Source organism: Dermacentor andersoni, chromosome 3 (genome assembly GCF_023375885.2).
Source record: "Dermacentor andersoni chromosome 3, qqDerAnde1_hic_scaffold, whole genome shotgun sequence".
Classification (NCBI taxonomy): Eukaryota; Metazoa; Arthropoda; class Arachnida; order Ixodida; family Ixodidae; genus Dermacentor; species Dermacentor andersoni.
The window spans coordinates 218,630,758-218,649,988 of NC_092816.1; the positions used below are offsets into that span (position 1 = coordinate 218,630,758).

Below are 19,231 nucleotides of genomic sequence, written 5' to 3' on the forward strand. Positions count from 1 at the left end.
GCATTAAAATCTTGTGCACTGAATTTGTTGTCATATGTGGGAGCTCTTCATTCCGCATTACGGTATGAACGCTATACTTCTGCGGATCAGCTTGCATAATTACATGATCAATTATTGTGGCTAGGTGAAAATGCAATCCAACTGAAGTATAGCATGGTTTCAGATGTGAACCAAAAATCAGACGTGAAGAGCATGATGCGTCAAAGGTGACATAAACATAAGTACAGGCAGGGCGGTGCGTGGAAAAGACCAACAAGGAAGCAAATCATAAATTTGGAAGGGCGCCATCCTGTTTTACACATCCCTTCCATGCTCGTGGATTTTACATGTGGCTACGCATATACTTGCGCAATAAACCAACTACTTGAAACCAAAGCTTTTCTTCCTACTGGAGTGCTTGGTCTTCAGTGGTGACTTCAACGTGCATCACCAGCTATGAGCCACCAAGATTGACGGCAGCCTAACGTATCGGTGGAGCACTTGCTTTGACTTGACTGATTTCCACGCACTCTGCTGCGTGCACAGACAGTGTTCCCTCTATCCCGCTTTCCTCTTTCTGTTCCTCCTTTCCCTTCCCCCGGTGTAGGGTAGCAAACCGGACGATCGTCTGGTTGACCTCCCTGCCTGCCCTCTCTTTCCTATCGCTCTTTAAGGTGTACTAAAGTAAAAAAAATATTATTGCGCTTCACCGAGTTTTGTGTTCGTCTCAAACCAAGTATACACCTTTCTGGTAAGACATATGCAGTACCTCACTGTGCACCCTATCTCAAGTCCAGAAATTTACTATATGCGAAAATGGATTAATCTTATTTTGCCTTATAAAAATTATGCCTGCAAAAGCCATCAGTCTAAGAGGATTTTGCTTAACACTATACGTTCCCATCCGCCAATCGATGAACAAATGCTCCACGCAGACGCTCTCAGTTCTTTGCATTGAACACACCCCTGCCTCCACTAACATAATTGGATGGCAAGTAAATTGAGTCAAAAAAATCAAAATTTGTAATACCTTCCAGAAGCACATTTATCACTATTTCACACCAGAAACACAATTTTACATGCGCCAAATAAGTTCTCCAAATGCCAGCGACTCTGTGGCTTCTAATTAAGACGGAAGGTGCGCACCATGGTGCATACAGTTAAAAGCCTTGCTCTTTGCTCCAGCTTCGGGAGACACGAGCTGTTCTATTGAACTGGTTTTGTGAGCATGTACGTAACCGATAATGACTTATTAAACCTGGGGTACTCCGCCCCCAATGCTTCACCTTTGTGGAACGTGGGACGAAGCCGTATTTCTAAAATTAGGTGTAAAAAATAGATAAAAGGAAAGACGAAAATCTGTCTGCTTCATGTCAGAGCTTAAAATACAGAATGACAGGGGTATGTACTTGCACCCTTGCATTTACGTGCTGTTAAATTAAGTCCGCAGCTAACCAAGCATAGCTGGTGCTTTTTACAATCAACACAAGCAGTGCTCAATGCAAATATATATTTGTCAGTAAGCTAATTTACAATGTTATTGTACCACAACTATTTTGTCACATGGATATGTTTATTGAGAGGCAAGACAAAAAGCGGTCCCTTCTGACAAAACTAATAAGCTTTTCTTTAAAACACATTTCTATCTTTTCAATGACACAAATTCGTATGTGTTTGTCTCCAGACAACATACTTAAACCTTGACTTTCCCATTATAGACACTACAAATATACTATGTCAAGATGACTGCCTAGAGCACGTGGCAATTTTCATCTTGGGGTGACAAACTATCTTTTCAATGTTTTGGTGACATTTACTCATATAGTACGCCCAATACACCTACATTCTAGTTTTCTTGTCCAAATTACATGGCAATGTATTTTTATTCATTGGAGTGCGCTGCACCATCTGAAGTCGTTCTGGGCTGGCTGCTTGACATCCTTGTGTCCTTGCAGCTGCCTTGCATTATATAAAGGAAGTGCCAGAAAATTTCTACATAACGAGGGTCTCGGATTCGGCAGCATTGATGCCTTCAGGTAGCACGTGTGGGTTTATTGACCAGTCGCCTTCACTCAAAAAGATCACGTACTCGTAACGCCTGCGGCAGAAAAGATGTTCCAGTTCCAGCGCCAAGGTTCGTGAGTGGTGGCGCTGGCTAACACTCCCAAGGTTATTGTATCGTGCGGTGCCTCAGGCGAGACATGACCAGAGGCTCCAAGCAAGGGGAGCGGAAAGCATGCCCGTTTATTCAACAACCGCGTATATATACACTAAGTGAGAGAGGGTTTGTTCCCTCGCCACCATGTGTCATGTGCGATGCACATATCGGCCACGACACACGTGCCAGATACGATGGATACGATACATCCCTTTTTCTTTCAAAGGAGAGAAAGAAATACAGGAAAGAACATTAGTAGAAATGAACATTTAGAACGCGATTTAGGGAACCTGCACAAAGCTTCGATTATAGGTAAGCTTCCGTGGGCGCCTTCGTTCCCGGGTTGACCTTCTGAACGCAGGTTCTTGGTTCTGCTGCAAGCCTGCAGGAGCGTTGGATGAGGCGGGAATGTTGCCCGTTGTGGCTGCTGGCATTGGTCACAACTGGCAACACAACTGACACTGCGGCATCGTTGCTGCTGTATGCTGAAGGTCTTTCGTCAGCTCCTTGGCGGAGGTCCTCCTCGGACTCACAAAGGCCTCTCTGTCTAAAAGCTTCTCCTGTAGGCAGCAGATGTCGCCGATTGCGCCGCTGGAATGTGCTGTCTTCAGTGGTTATGTTATGCGACCGGGGATATGCCGTAGCTTGAACGACTTGACCTTTCGTGGTCCACGCCCCTTCTTTGATGCGTACCGTGTCTCGACGGTTGAGCGGTGGTATTTGTCGGCTCGAATGGTCGGTCTGACGATGCTTCTGTACGCTGCGACCTGGACATGGCCGGACGTCGGGCATCGTTGTCCGTAGTCGCCTTCCTTGAAGTACTTCGCCAGGTGATGGTCCGGATTCCATTGGAGTAGATCTGTCGGCAAGAAGACCTAGCCAAAATCTTGATTCATTTGAATGCTTTTCTTTAAAATTCTCTTAACTAGTTGCACGCCTTTTTCCGCCAGACCGTTGGACTGGGGGTACCTAGGGCTGGAAGTTGTCTGGTTGAAGTCGTACTTTCGGGCAAATGCAGCAAAAGCGTGGCTAGAAAATTGTGGGCCATTATCCGAACAAACTTCAACAAGTGCAAAAATTGCACTTGTTGCTTCAATCACTGTCTTCGCGGTAGTATCTTTCAGCAGCTCTACTTCCGGAAAGTTTTATAATGCGTCGTAAACGCACAGATACGACCGTCCACCATGCTCGAAAATATCGATGCCGACACTATGCCACGGTTTATCAGGCACTGGGCGTAACTTTAACGGCTCTTGGGGCTGTCTGTGCGCCTACGTTTTGAATACAGAACACGCCTGTGCGAAAGCTTCTATGTCACGGTTTATTCCTTGCCAGAAGACGAGATGCCTGGCCCGTGATTTGCATTTATTGATGCCCGGATGGCCTTAATGAATGCGTTCCAAAGTTTCTTTCCTCGCGGTAGCCGGAATTACAACTTTGCACCCTTTTAAGAGGACTCCGTTCACGTGAGAAAGCTCTCCTTCAATATATTTCCAATGACCTTGGAGTGCTTTTCCTGCCGCCAGGTCCCCAAGAACTTGCTTTAATTCTTCATCCCGACTTGTTTCCGTAGCCAGCCTCTACCAGTTGTTACCGGGGACAAGTGGAGAGACAACACTTACTCCGTGCACTTCAGTGTCGTCGTTGATGACGTCGTTTTCCGTGATGGGTCCGGTTGTTGCACGTGCCAGCATGTCGGCGAGAAGCAGTAGCTTCCCTGGTGTGAACTGGAGTTTTACGTCATAATAAAGAAGGCGCAGGAAAAACCACTGCAATCTAGGGGGCATCTCTCCGATGGCCTTCTGCGAGATGGTGATCAAAGGATGGTGATCAGTTTCAAGAATAAACGACTGACCATAGTCAAAATGGTTAAACTCGCATCCATATGCCACCGTAATCGCCTCTTTTTCAATTTGAGGGTAACGCTGTTCGCACTCTGTAAGTGCCCGCGAGGCATACTCGACTGGCTTCCATACGTCCTGGTGGCGCTGCAATTACGCTGCGCCGATTCCGTTTCGCAATGCATCACATGACACCTTTGTTGCTTTTGTTCGATTGAACAAGGCTAGTAAAGGCTCTCTACTTAAACTTTCGCAAAGCTGCCTCCACTCTTCAGCGTGATTAGGCGTCCAGTCAAACGCAGTATTCTGCTTTATAAGATTTCTGAGGAGCGTCGTCCTTTGGGCCAGTGATGGCATAAACTACCTGAAATAATTCACGGTTCCTAGCATCCTCTGTACTGCAAGCTTGTCGTTCAGTGGTGGAATTTGCACCATTGATTTTGTCAGTGGCGGGCTTGGTTTGATGCCTTCCTGCTCAATGACGTCACAAAGAAACTCGATTTTGCCGACACGAATGGAACACTTCTTCGGATTAAGTGTCAGTACGCCGTGTTCTGGTCCTTGCAGTACCGACTGCAGGCGCCTGTCATGCTCCTGCCTCGACGCCCCCACATCAGTACATAAACTTATACTCTGACCCCAGGAAGGCCTTCAACAATTTCCTTTAGCGTTTTCTGAAATACCTCAGGCGCTGATGCTATACCAAACGGTAAGCGCAGAAATCTGTAGCGCCAGAATTGCGTTACAAAGGTGCAAATTCATGAGGTTTCGTTGTCCAGTGGAGTTTGGTGAAGACTAGAGTACGCGTCAAGAGGGGTGAAAACTGTAGATCCCGCTAACTCTGCCTCTTTGTCTTCCCTTCGCGGCATACTGTAGTGTTCTCTCTTGATGCATTGGTTAATCCTCCTGGGGTCGATACATACTCGAATTTTCCCGTCTTTCTTCCTAAGAATGACCAATGGGCTTAACCAGTATGTGGGCTCGGTGACTGGTTATGATGCCTGTGCGCTCCATGCGTCCCAGTTCTTCTCGCAAGGGGTCCCGTAGAGCCAGCGATACTCGTCGGGCTGCTTGTACGATTGGTGTGGCGTCGTCACGTAGAACTATTCTACAGACCCTTTCAACGCACCCGGTTCCTGAGAACAAGTGGCGAAAATTCATTGCGACTTCCTCAGAATTGTTTCGAGATACTGCGTGTATGCACGACACAAGTACAAGGAAGGAAGGAAGTAAAAAGTGGAGAAGGAAAGGCAGGGAGGTTAACTCTACACATGGGAGCGGGATGTGGGGGATGAAAGACAGGAAAGGGACACATCGTCAGATAAGAGTCCATCACTCTTGCGTGGTACGTGACATCACTGTCACAGCCGCTTGTCCAATCCCGTCTCTCAAAAACCGAACTAGTCCCTTCGTCGCCTTCAGCTGGTATGTCTTCTGTCGGCGACATGTAAAAATCGTTTCAAGTGAGAATGGTCTATTGTCAAGGTGCGCTAGAACGGACGCCAGGGACTGTCGCCGAACATTATATTCAGGACAGTCGCACAGAATGTGTTATAGCGTCTCCTCGCAAAGACAGGCATTGCAGAGAGCGTTGTCGGCCATTCCAATGCGAAATGAGTAAGATTTCGTGAATGTCACCCCTAGCCATTAGCGATAAAGCAGAGTAGCCTCTCTTCGGCGGAGTCCAATGGGCATACAGAAATGCGTCAAAGAGGGCAGGTGGTAATGACGATTGCTCCGGTTGGTCTGGCTGTTTGGTGTGCACCATAGAGAGAGCGTGATCTCCTGTGCAAGCACTCGAAGTCTGCTAGCGGCGTCGGACCGTGAAAGTGGCATGGCCTCTTCCTGTGTGTCTTGAAGAGCTGCCCGATCGGCATTATCGGCGTCTTCGTTTCCTGTGACGCCGCAGTGACTTGGCAGCCACTGAAACGTCACGTGGTGTCCTTTCTCCTGTGATGCATGGAGTAGGCATCCAATATCGAACACGGGCAGTTCGTATGGCCCGCGACGCAGAGCTGATAGCATAGATTGTACGGCTGCCTTTGAGTCACCGAAGATTGACTATTGTCGAGGTGGTTCCCGATTGACGAAACAGAGTGCAGCGCATTGACCAACTAGTTTCGCAGAAGTCGATGCCGTTGGGTGGTCAGTCTTAAAGCTGATGGTAATAGCTCTTGCTGGGACAACCACATCACCGGACGAACACTGGATGTTTGTGGAAACATCAGTATATATATGTACACTGTCCGCATACCTCTCGTGCAGAAGAAACAGTGACAGTTGTTTCGGCACAGGCGACAACAGCTCAGACTTTTCCCCGATTCCTGGTAGACTGAGATGTACTGTGGGGCTGATAAGACACAAGGGGGGGTATCGAGGGCTTAGATGAAGCGGTGAAGCCCGAGGGAAGTTTATCGTTGTACTTGACGATAGTTTTAGAGAATGATGCTTGGTGCCCGTCTGAAGGTAGCGTTGCAAGGTGGTAATAGGAGGCACGTGCAAAATGTCTGATGTACGTTCTCAGGGCTTCCACCATAATCTGAGCTTGAATTGGATGGTCCCTGGTAATCGCCATAGTTGCCTCTGTTGACGTGCATCTGGGCAAACCAAGGCAAACTCCGAGTGCTTGAGCTTGTGCTGCCCGCAGAACACAAATATTTGCCTTGCAGCTGTTCAGTCCAGGTACACTATAGCTTAAAAAACCGAGAAAGAGAGCTCTGTAGAGTTTAAGCATTGCGTCTACTGACATCCCCCACGTCTTTCCTGTCAAGTATTTAAACAACTGTGATGTTGCTGTCAGGCGCCGTTTCATGTAGGCCACGTGCGGGCTCCAACAGAGGTCTCGGTTAATAATTACGCCAAGAAATCTGTGGGTCCTGACATAGGAAATGGTCCGCCCATCGATTGAGATGACATAAGGCGTCATTGGTTTGTGAGTAAATGACACTAGTGCGCATTTTTCTGGTGATATGCTGAAACCTTGTCTACATAGGTAGCTGGCAGTCAAAGTTGCCGCTCTTTGAAGCCGAGCACATATCTGAGGACGTGTAACTGCCGAAGTCCAGACACAGATGTCGTCTGCGCTGGCCAGCTTTGTAGGAAAGATAATGGAACGGATGGTCCTTGGCCGCTTGGAATGCTACCTTGAACACTACAAGATTTATCCAAATTCCACGGCTGGTTTCCGACGTGACCGCTCTTCCATCCACAATGTAGTTGATCTCGTTCATATGGGCAGCACGAAAAGTCCCGTAAGCGTTTATCTGCAGCTGTATTCTTATATGTGAAAGGCGGATACGATAACGTATTACATGAGGCCATTCTCGACGCTCTTGCGACGGTTGGTCTAGGTGGTCGAGTCTTTTTGTGGATTGCAAGTTACCTATTTGCAAGATCATTCTTTATGTTAACTGACGATGGCTAACTGCACGACGCTATACCAGCAGGGGCGTTCCTCAAGGTCAGCCCGACGCTATTCAACCTCGCTCTTGTTGGAATTGCTAAATACTTGCCAACTATCATCAAGATTTCAATAGACACAAGTCTAAGGTTTTCGCTAGCCTGTAAGCCCAGGATGGCCTGATGCCCCTTGGACACCACGAAGAAGTCGAGGACGGCGCAACTGTCACCTAGTGCTAATTCTGTATGAATGACGCCATCATGCTTGATAACCCCTCCGCCATACGACCATAACACCGCGCTGCTTGGTTTTGGGGCGGCTTCGTGCAAATTTTACGGTACCATCCGAAAGGTAGTAGATTTGCTTGCGCTCCTGTATCGACCTTGAATTCAAGTGGTACGTTCTTGATTTGGGCGACAACTGTCCAGTCGTGTTGGCTTGCTGCGTAGCTTGGCACGTCCAGAATGTCAAAGTTATCTTCACTGCCCTGAAGTTCGCCAATATCGGCAAATCGTCTGCAGCAGATAGCAAAATGATTAGGGCGTTGACGTTTGCGACATGTTTTCCCGAATGCAGGACACCTTCATGATGGGTGCATACGTGCGCACTTAGGACACTTGTAATGTCTGGGTAACTCACATTGTTTTCTTGGGTGTTCCTTACGCATCGAGTCAATGTGGCTTTCGTCTCGTGCCCAAACTTTTTGTTGCGCTGCTGCCGCTTCAGCTGCTTTAGCAACCTGCTCATGTAGTAAATTCAGCGTATTCTCCCGCAGCAACCTTTCCCGAAGTTTCTCGTCGTTATTTCGATAAACAATTTGCTCCCTAATTAATTATTGCGTCCGTTTGGGAGCCAAAGTTGCATGCTAGTGCCTGGTTCTTTAAGTCTCGCAAAAAAGGTTCGGAAAGCTCACCAGGGGCCTGGGCTCGCGTACGGAAAACGTAGCGCTCATGGACTTCGTTCTGCTGAGCCGCACAAACTGCATCGAACTTCCCAATGACAGGGGCGTAGTCATTCCTGCTCTCGTCTTCGCCAAAGCTGAACGTATTGAAGATCTCGATGGCTTCCTCGCCTGTAACGCTCAGCAGAAGTGCTGTCTTGCGTGATTCCGCTCGAGGCTTGCCGGTTGGCTGTTCTGATGCGGCGAGAAAAAATTCTAACCTTTGCTTGAATGCCTGCCAGTCCTTGGCAATTTCACCAGCCGATCTCTGCGGGCCTGGTGGCTTCAGGAAGTCCATGGCGCTGGTCTTGTAGTATAATCTTCGGTTCATCAAGACTGGACGTCGGCATTCGTCCCGCTTCTGACACCATATATCGTGTGGAGCCGCAGGCCAGACATGACCAGAGGCTCCAAGCAAGGGGAGCGGAAAGCGTGCCTGTTTATTCAACAGCCGTGTATATCTACACTAAGTGAGAGAGGGTGTGTTCCCTCACCACCATGTGTCATGTGCGATACAGATACCGGTCACGTCACACGTGCCGCAGATGCGAAGCCACCGCGGCGCCAGATGCGATGGATACGATACAGTTAGTTACATTAAAACATAAATACCCAAGAAAGTGGATTAGGAACGGCACCGTGGTAGCTCTATTGGTCAGAGCATCGCACGCGTACTGCGAAGACGTGGGATCCTTCCCCACCTGCGGCAAGTTGTTTTTTTTTTCATCCAGTTTTATTGCCATTAATTTATCATGTTTTAATTCAATTAGTAAATACAAGTACTTTCCCCTATGTTTTCCCTCTCGTCTTTGTTGGTGTCTCATCGTATGTGAGTAGTATTTAGCAAAGCAATGAACGGGGCTAGTTGGTGGACGTTCATGATTATATTGCGCTTAGTGTTCCAGTGATAAACATAAGGGGCAAGACAAGAAGTCATGTACGAGACTCCTACCGAAGGTCGATTGCAGTACCTTGACATAAACATAAGACTCAGCGGCTTCCACATGTTCTGGTGCTACAAAACTAGAGAAGAGAAAGAAATCCTGAGATAATACTCTTGCCTTTCTAAAATCATAAAAAGAGGCATCGCCAAGGTTTGCATCGGTCAAGCAGTTGAAAAATGACTCCGCCTTGCTGTGGAGGAGAGCATTTATTTGCAAGTACGCCGCTTAAGAAATAGTGGGTACACGGAAAGTATGGTGGTGCGAATTTGTGAAAAACATATTGCCCGAAATGAGAGCCAACAGGAAAAGGAAAAAAAAAACACCGGAAGATAAAAAAGTTGAAAAAAAAAACGCCTGGTGTTGCCTTACATGCATGGGTTGTCACATAGAATAAAAAAGACAGCCAAACGTCATGATGTTCAACTGCTGTTCTCCAGTCCGCAAAAACTAAAAGGCATGTGCAAGAGGGTGAACATCGGATTCAAAGAAGGCAATCCAAGTGCTGCATTCTGTCATACAAAGCACGTGAAAAAGTACGTGGAATGTGTTCAGCGGTTTACCAAATCCCACTAGATTTCGGGAAAGTGTACATTGGGCGAACCGGACACTGTCTAAACGACAGGTTACGGGAGCACAAATACATGTGCCAGCTTCTGACCACACCCAGCAACTTGGCTGCGCACAACAAGCAGTGCAAATGCTCTCCGCTTATAGAAAGCACCACAGTCATTGGCACATTAAAACAAAAACGGAGCAAGAAATATAGGAGGCACTTGCTATAGCAAAAGAAAAAGAGATGTGCGTAAGCACTTCGTCCATCGTGCTTATTGTAGCTGAGATCGAGTTTGCTAGGGCGAACGGGTGAACGTGAACGATGTATTTCCGGCTCAAAATATTATCTCATCTCGTCACCTTGTCATATCTTTTTATATCTCCACCCCCCCCCCCCCCACGCCCCATCTCCTTGTATATAAGCGTGTTCTTTAACAGCATTAAACACTTGGTAGTTTGCGCTACGTACGTCCGCGTCTTGTCCCTTATGTTTGTCAGTGTAACACTAAGCGCAATATAATCATATGAGTAAGTAGTTTTTGAGGCCTAATCGACTATTGTGCAGAAGAGGAACTGAATAGACGAGAATATTTTTCGAAGGATGTACAGGCTTGAAATATTTCTGCCATCACGAACAATTTACATATCCTGGTACACCTGACAACGCAGAAATCTTGCCATTATGCTGAGTAATAAAAAGCATGCTTTATGAAAAGAAGAAAAGGAGCATGGAGAAATTGCATATCTTCGCAAAATCAGGGCTGTTTTTAGCAAACGTGGCCATGCCTTATATACAGCGTTTATAAATTATGGGTACAGTAAGCTGTAATATGGGTACTTCAACAACCAAATCAGACATGTCTCGTCGGCGGCGATGGCAGAGTTTTAAAAAAATCACTTCTGCTAGTTGGGATGGCCGCAGCTGGTGCTGATATAAAGTGTGAAGCAATGAAAGGTATTCGAATTTATTCCGATTTCAATACTGCATTTATAAATAGCACCAAAGAATACCAACTGCCGCATGCTCTGTCTGAACAACATTTTCTTGCGAGTTACCGTGTAGAGCTGTAAAAGTCTCAGTAACGCAGCGTGCACTTGCGTATTTACGTCTACTGCGGATGGGAAGAATGTTTATCGCCTTTTGCTTCGAATGAATGCTTTATCGTCTAAAGTCGAGGACGTAATTTATTTGAAACTTGAATTTACAATGGTGGCAATTCGATTCATTGACCGAATTGGCTAGCGCAATATTCCCCTTGTAATTCGAAAGTTTCGAGAATTCACACAGCCGTACTACAGATAGTTTATTCCCAACACCCCGCGACAGGCTCTTTACACAAAGAAAAACAAATCTCGAAGGCTATGCTTTTGCTGCTTGAGAAACTTCATCGGTTGAGCCAGCCATTTTTAAGCTCTACATTTAAACCTGCCCACGCCGAAAGCAATTGCAAGAGCATCATAGTCACTGTCTTTTTGACATTACGTATATTTGAAAATAATATTTCGTCAGTCTCCAAATTGTACCATAGCAACAGTTTCTCAGAGTCATAAATGCAAATGTCGAAGTTGATATACTCGATGATGATGATGATGATGATGGCCTTGATTCTTGCAACGATTTGCCGTAGTTTAAGCTGGCGTGACAAAGCAAAAAAGAAAACCCTGAATACAGAATTACCTTCATGATTAAAAATAGGTGAAACGCGGAGTCGTCATGTTTGCGATGTTTTACATTTTTATATTCTTTAATGCTGCATCAACACCAAACGTTGACGACACTGTGCGCTTGTGCGCTAGGCTGTTTTTGTGTGCTGGCTCGTATCTTTCGCAACGTGATAACTTTCCCGATTTGGTGAGGATTTCCAAGAGGTATAACTACCACACCGTCAAGTAGAAGAACACGGAAATCTCGGACGAGCTCGGCGTCTCGCGAACGGCTAGGAAGCGCTCGTCATTGCTGAACTCGAGAGGCTGTAAGAGACCCGGAAGCGAAGGGTTCCCGAATGAAGTTCACGAGCCACCTTCGGTGGTTCCTTTCGCCGTCGGAACGTCACCTTCGGGAGCAAGCGAACCACCTGCTGAGCCACCCCAGCTCAGCAAGCGAGCAATGGCCGCAGTTCTGGGCCTTCCGGGCAACTGCGACGGCGATCGCACTGAACAGGCTGCTTTGCAGGTATTCTTCGATAGCGAACACTCGGTGATGCCATCTTTGGAAGGCTGCCCATGCGTAGTTGAGCACTCTCCAGGGAGCAACTCAAGTGGTGACGCGTCTAGAAGCGGGCAACTAGTGGACACTCAACTACACTCTACAGATGTGTGATCAGAAAGCTGTACAGTGCCGGATGCAGAGCCAGCTGAGGAGAGAGGTTATCTTTTGACCATAATTGTACATGCTTGGCATCTGATGGGCCTTCTATCTGACCACCACAGTTGTGCAGCTGAGGAATTTGCCCTCATTGCGGAAAAACATAACATGACGCATGCCAACCTAAACGACATGCTTAATTTTTGCCGTCGTCGAGGCATTTCCGACCTTCCAAAAGACGCCCGAACTGTAATGAAAACCCAGCGCAAAGCGTGTCTAGACCAAAATTACTCGTTTGCCCACTTTGGTCTCGAAGTAGGCACCCGACGGGCTGTGGGGCCAGGACATGTTGTAACATGTCAGATAAAGCCTCAAGGCAATATAGATGGCCTGCCTTTGTTCAAGAGCAGCGAGACATCGTTTTGGCCTATACTTTGTCGTATTACGCAGATTAAGGCATCATCGCCATTAATAGTCAATGTGTACTTAGAAAAAGGGGCGCTACGAAATCTCGAAGATTACCGCGCACCATCCTTGGAAGAAGTGCGCAGGCTGGCTGCCAATGAAATGATGTTCAAGGGCCCCCACGTTGATGGTATTCTGACAGCAATGGTGTGCGATACTCCTGCGAGAAGCTTTGTAAAGGCTATAACCGGGCACACTGGCTATCATGCTTGTGAGCGCACAGCCAGAAAGGCCGCTATGTGGAAAGTCGGGTGACAATCCCCAGCCTGCATGCGCCACTGTGCACAGATGGTTCATTTCGTTCACAGGAAGATAAACGTCACCACAATGGTGTCACCTTTTATGTCTTTGCGTGCTAACGTGGTCGCGTGGTTCCCAACCGAGTACAAGCACCTTGTGTGGTTGGGTGTCATGCGATGGATGCTGTGAAATTGGGCGTGTGAATGTTATGGGAAAAAGGATCGGCAGATTCCAACGCAACGAAGTCAAAGATGGCCGTCGGGAGTCTGCTAAAGCTTTTCCTACTTATTTGCAAAGAAAACCAAAGGGAACTGAAGAGTTAGACCACCGGAAGGCAACATAATTCAGGACTTTCCTTTTGTATATGGGACCAGTAGTCCTGAAGTCTGCTCTTCCTGAAGAACAGTACAACCATTTCCTTCTTCTTCATGTGGCTCTGAAAATACTGGTCTCCCCTCAACGTTACCATCTGTACAAACAGTTTGCCCAAGACTTACTCCGATACATTGTGCAAGACTTTGGCAAGCTGTACGGGGAGAAGCAGCTTGTTTAAAACGTGCGCACGCTGATTCATCTTGCAGAACAATGCCTCGTGGCCCTTCGTGGCCCTTTGGAAGGCTTTAGCGCATTTTCATTTGAGGGCTACCTTGGGAAAGTCAATAGGAACCTGTGGTCCTCCCAGGAGCCTCTCGCACAGCTAAGCAGTGAGATGTTAGAAACGGGGCGCATGCCCCACATGTCAGTCAACCATGTACAGCATCAAGGAAAGATAGGATACTGCTTCTTGCTGAAGAATGGCCCTGCGGTTGTCCTGGAAGATATGGGCGATATTATTAGAGGTGGAACTTTAACCTATGCAAAAGATTTCTTTAAGGTTCCACTGAAGTCATCCTGCATTAGGTGTCAACCATCCCGCACTGCCTATCTCCCTGTGTCTCTGGACAGGTGGCAGCACCCGCAGCTGCTCTGTTTAGCATTTCATCCTCAACCTACTAGAGGGCGCCTGGTGAGACGCCAGCAGTAAGGTCCCTCAATCCTTTAGAAGTACCGACAGGCTTTGATCCAGCCGACAACGCCTGCGATAGGCTGATCGGTGACATGTGACCTTGCTCCGCCCCTTTGCCGCCATGAAAGTTCCTGCGCGCCGGGCGAAGTGCGCACGTTTCGCCTGTTGTGCTATGCACATCGCTGCGATAATTTCGTTCCGGGAGGGCCGAAATGCTTTTTTGCTGTGCGGTTGGGTGCCGAAACCAGACGAAAGATGACAAGAAGTTATTTTGCATCGCGCGCGGCAACCAGAACCTAACCAGACGAAAAGTATGGTTACACAGAATTGCACGGACGGACTTTGAACCGTCGGTAACAGCACGACTATGCGAGGCAAGTAACATACAACGATACAAAGGTGCGATAGAAAGTATGCATGTGCGTGTGTCGAGCGGTGATAGTATTTCACTCGCGTGCATGAATGTTGAGGGCCGAAGTTTGTGGAGATTATTTATTTTAGTTCGCTGTGAGCCCGCTGAATAGATCGGTATGACCTAGGATGCGAAGGACCGAAATGCCTTGTTGCTGTGCGGATGGGTGCCGAGATCGATCAGACGGAGGACGACAAGAAGTTATTTTGCATCCCGCGCAGCAAACAAAACCTAACCATAAGGTAATTCTGGTTGCATAGAAATGGGCGGAAAGACTGAACCGTCGGTAACTGCACGACTATGCGAGGAAAGTAACGTAGAGCGATACGAAGGTGTGAGAGAAAGTATACACCTGTGTGTGCAGAGCTGCAGTATGATTTCATTCGCGCGCATGAATGTTGACGGCCGAAGTTTGTGGAGATTACGGATTTTAGTGCATTACAAGCCCGTTGACTTAGCAAGTGCAGTATGACCTAGCATGCAAGTAAATAGTGGGGCAGAAATGCATTAACTCGCTGACAATCATCCGCATCGCGTTACGTGCGATAAAAAATTAAATTCAGCAGCGAATTCTACTTTTACACTTTCCTGTGTTTGTGCGCGCGTTGTTAACTGCGCTTTACAACATGTCCAAAAAGTAATTTCCAATATCCTAATCGTACTTTGTGCATTGCATATGTGTATAAATATATTGCTGAGTGCCTGGATTACTCTGTTTTTAAAAACGAATACTGCATAGCCACAGCTACTGGCCGTCAAATAATAAAGCGTAATACAGTATATCAAAGTACATTACATACAGCTGCGAGCTCGTTCCTTCCAAGTTTCCCTTACACTCGAAGATGTTTCAGTAATTGGCAATGCCATTTTACTAATGAAAAACACACAACTGCAAATTAACACAAGAAAAACGCCACAAGCGATACACGGATTGCCAGCAAAACGCAGTGCAGTAATAGCTGGGCCAATCCGCATGCGTTTCGTATAATGGCCCTTTAATTCTTACGGGGCTTTAGCGGTGCATGGAGGCGAAAAGAGATAAACACAACAATGCGCGTCATGATTCGCGAGTTTACGCGGCGACGTCGCACGGTTCACGAGAACAGTCAACCGCATTCACACACGCGCACACACTACGCTTGATATTGGTGTGCAGCGAGATCAGATCGCGCTGGCAGGCCGAACACGATCGAGGAGACACGCTGACACGATCCATACCGCCTCTTCATCATGTCACGACAGTTGCACTAGCTCGTAGCATTGAACCACAAGACACAGAAGTCGTCGTGTAATCGCTACACGACAGACACACTCAGCGGCAAGAAGACTGTTAGTGCACTCGTTTCCACACACACACAGGATGTTGTTTAGTTGCCGTGAGAGTCGCGCGCTTTGAGAATCGCACGTTTGAGCGACGTCATGTCGAAAGTTTTTCGGTCCAAGCGACTGTCAGCCTTCATATTTACACGACTTCTTCGTTCAATGCAACCGCCATGTGTAAGCAGCGCACTTACATGCAAAAGATTTCACAGAGCATACGGGATTAAGCGCAAGAAATAACCAAGGCTTGCGCGGTGATTGAGCGCAAACGAACGAAATGTAAACATGCGGAATCGAGGCGATCAAGCCCTCATTATGCTCTCTTAAGCTATTTTGTTGGAACGCTCATTTGAAATTAAAGGACTAAATTTAGCAGTTCAGGTCCTTCTTTCGTTTTTCGCCACAGTCAGGCACCAGTAGGTTTTATTTCTGCGCGTATGCAGATATTTTTTCACCTCACGAATGCCGCGGCGCCACACTTTAGCGTGGGCGCCGTCTGTTACAGGAACTTCCTGGGTGGCGCGCACGGCAGATGTCGCTACCTTGAAAATTATAGAGGGACTTTAGCCAGCAGAGACTGCCGAGAACTGGGCGTGTTGCCTGTGGAGTGACCGTTTTGTGTGCGTGTGTGAGCGTCGGCCTGTTGCGCCGCAGTATTTTCCGTTACTGTCATTATTAAACATGTAATTACCAAGAGACAGTGCCCTTGTGCCTTCAGTTGTTCGCCCTCGAGCCTCACATCCGGCGCAGTCGACGATAAGCTTCAGCATCTGCACATCTACATCGCGTCTCGTCAAGCCCACCTTTGTCCAGCGATGATCGAGTAACCAAAGCCTCCAGTGCCATTAGCGAGTAAGCGAAGCCTTACAAGCCATTTAACATCATCATGAACAGCCTTCTAAGCCTTGGCACCGTTCTACGCGTTCTTTTAAGCCAAACCTAGAGCACTGTTCGAACTTCTGAAACACAACTCAGCCTACTCAGCCTCCAACCCCATTCGAACATCTGAAACAAAGCTAAGTCTACTCCGGCGTTCGACTGAAGCTAGCCGTCGTCACAACCATACTTCATTATGCCTAGAATTCATTGCCATGAGTTGGACACGGCGGCCATGCCTCGCCTGAGTATAGAGCTTCTCAGAGAAGAACTCAAAAGACGCAACTTGTATACGTCCGGCACGAAAGACGATATTATTAAGCGCTTGCACGCCGATATCCAAGCAAACCCTGAACCGACTCCAACGCCGGACCAAAGGCCGTCGGCCGCAAGCTTTTCATTGGGTCTCACTACTACTCGAACCCTCGTGGCTTTGATGGAGTACTTGCCCAGGCCTTCGGCAGTTGTAACGACATTGCCCGACCTTTCAGCGTTGATTCCACTTTGACGAATCCCCGAGACAACATGTCAAAGCATGGCTTAACGATGTGCGTCGAGTGTAACAACTCGCCTCTTGGGATGACGCCACTTCTCGCGTCATCGCTTCTAGCAAACTGAAGGGTACAGCTCGCAATTGGCACTTGACATTCGGCCACCAGTATGTGGCATGGCAAAAGTGGAGCGACGTGCTCAAGAACACTTTCTCCTCTGAGCTCTCCCTCATCGAGTGGCAGGAGCGCGTCCTCAAGGTTAACCAACACGCCGATGAGGATCTCCGCGAATACGCCTTCGCGAAATTGTTACTGGTGGAGCAATGCCCTGTCCAGCTTTCCGAGGGGCAGAAGATCGACTACGTTCTTCAAGGCTTACATGAGCAGCACGTTTTCGCCCCCATATCTACCAGCCAACCCTCTACCGTAAGCGATTTTATGGCGACGTGCATCAATCTCGACAAATGCGCTCAGCACGCCCGAATGCAGCCCTACTCCAACCTATTGCCTACCGAGCCCCAGCGCAAATCGCAGCATGAGAACCCGCCTAGGTCTTCAACACCCAAGAATCCAGACCAGCCGCCTCAAAACTCCAGGCAACAGCCTATTACTCAGCCGCCTTCACGTCCGTGCCAGCGCATTGCCGGCATGCCCGCGCACGAGCAGGAAGAAGCCAAGTATGCTGCCATCTCCGCACAGTATGCTGCACCAGCATACCCTAGTGGCCAATACCTCAGTACAGCCACGTGTTTCAATTGCCGACAGTTAGGCCACCTGGCTGCCAGGTGCCCTGCACCCGGAACTACACCTCAGAGACTATTAGACAACAGCCATGCCCACACTGCGGCCATGACTTGCTTACAGGGATCACTCGTGCAATGCACTGTCATAGAAGCTCATGTAACAGGTGTTGGAACTGTCGATCTTAGGGCCCAGACAGCGGCTCTAAGATAACCATATTGATAGGAGGCCTTGTCACCTTGGACAAAGCCTATTATCTCTGTCTTGGGGCCAGGTACAGTGATTCCTGCAGGTGCAATGTCGACTTGTATTTCACTTGGGGCCATCTCTGCGATTCTAGATGTAAGAGTGCTTCCCCGTAACCCCTTACCCTTGATATTCGGAGAAGACTGGTTTAAAGCTGCTCAGGCAGAACTCGTTGTGAAGCCACCAAAACCCACAGAACTTCACCATCCACGCACAAAGACCGTTCTCTTCTGCTATGAAAAAGTATTCCCAAGAATTTCCGATGCCGTTTTTCTCCACAGCCAGCCCTTAATGGCTTCAACGCACTTTATCACTGGAGGCCTACAGCTCTAGCCCCTTCCAGATAACAACCAACAGACATACATGGCTGTCCCTGGCATGCCGTGAACCAATACTTGAGAACAACAGTGTCGGCGAGTCCCACCACTGTTCAGGCAACTCCACAACAGACAAGCTCCATTCTGCGTGGGGCCCAAATCGGCAAACAGCTCACCACAGAAGAGTCAGCTGTCATCCGGGAAGTCCTTGAGCAACATATGGGGCTCTTCGCTACCACCGACAATGACCTGGGTCGTTTTCAGGGAGCTGAACATTCCATTGATCTTGTCCCGGCAGGCATGCCATATAGCTGACAACAATACCGTTATGCTGGTGATGATAGAGCATTTATTAAGCAAAAAACCAATGAGCTCTTCAAAAAGCTATTATCATGCCCTCTTCAAGCCCATGGGGCTTTCCTGCAGTCGTCGTTTCAAGAGGCACCAAAAAGCGCCTCTGCGTAAACTACATTCCTCTCAATTAGCAGGCCATCAGCTTTGCCCAGCCGCTTCCCCGTGCCGAGGATAACATGGACGACATCGCTGGATGTTCCCCCTTCGGATCCTTAGACCTGAAATTTGCATACTGGCACATTCGAGTACGCAAGGAAGATCAGCCTATTACATCGTTCATCACACCCCATGGCACCTTTCAGTGAACTAGAATGCCAGTTGGTCCAAAGAACGCCCCTACAACCTTTCAGAAAATCATGCAAAGCTTTTTTCGACTACTGAAGCCGCGACATGCGAAATGTGACGTCCGCGTATACTTTGATGATATCTTTTTCTTTGCCACCAACTTCCTTGAGTTTGTGGACTTGCTACAGGAAGCTCTTAGTCTCCTTCTGAAAAGTGGCTTCAAGGTCGCACTCGCCAAATGCGAGATTGCAGCCCAGTCTTTGAAATTCCTGGGATATGTACTCTCCCAAGAAGGCAAGCAACCAAACCCAGCCAAAGTTGAAGCAATTTTAAGGTACCCGTGTCAACAAATGCTAAGT

The 19,231-nt window shown here is 47.8% G+C and overlaps 1 pseudogene; it reads left to right on the plus strand.

Moving 5' to 3' along the window:
* The first annotated feature begins 11,921 nt into the window (after positions 1-11,921).
* LOC140216620 (uncharacterized) lies at positions 11,922-18,803 on the plus strand (annotated as a pseudogene).
* The last annotated feature ends 428 nt before the right edge of the window (positions 18,804-19,231 follow it).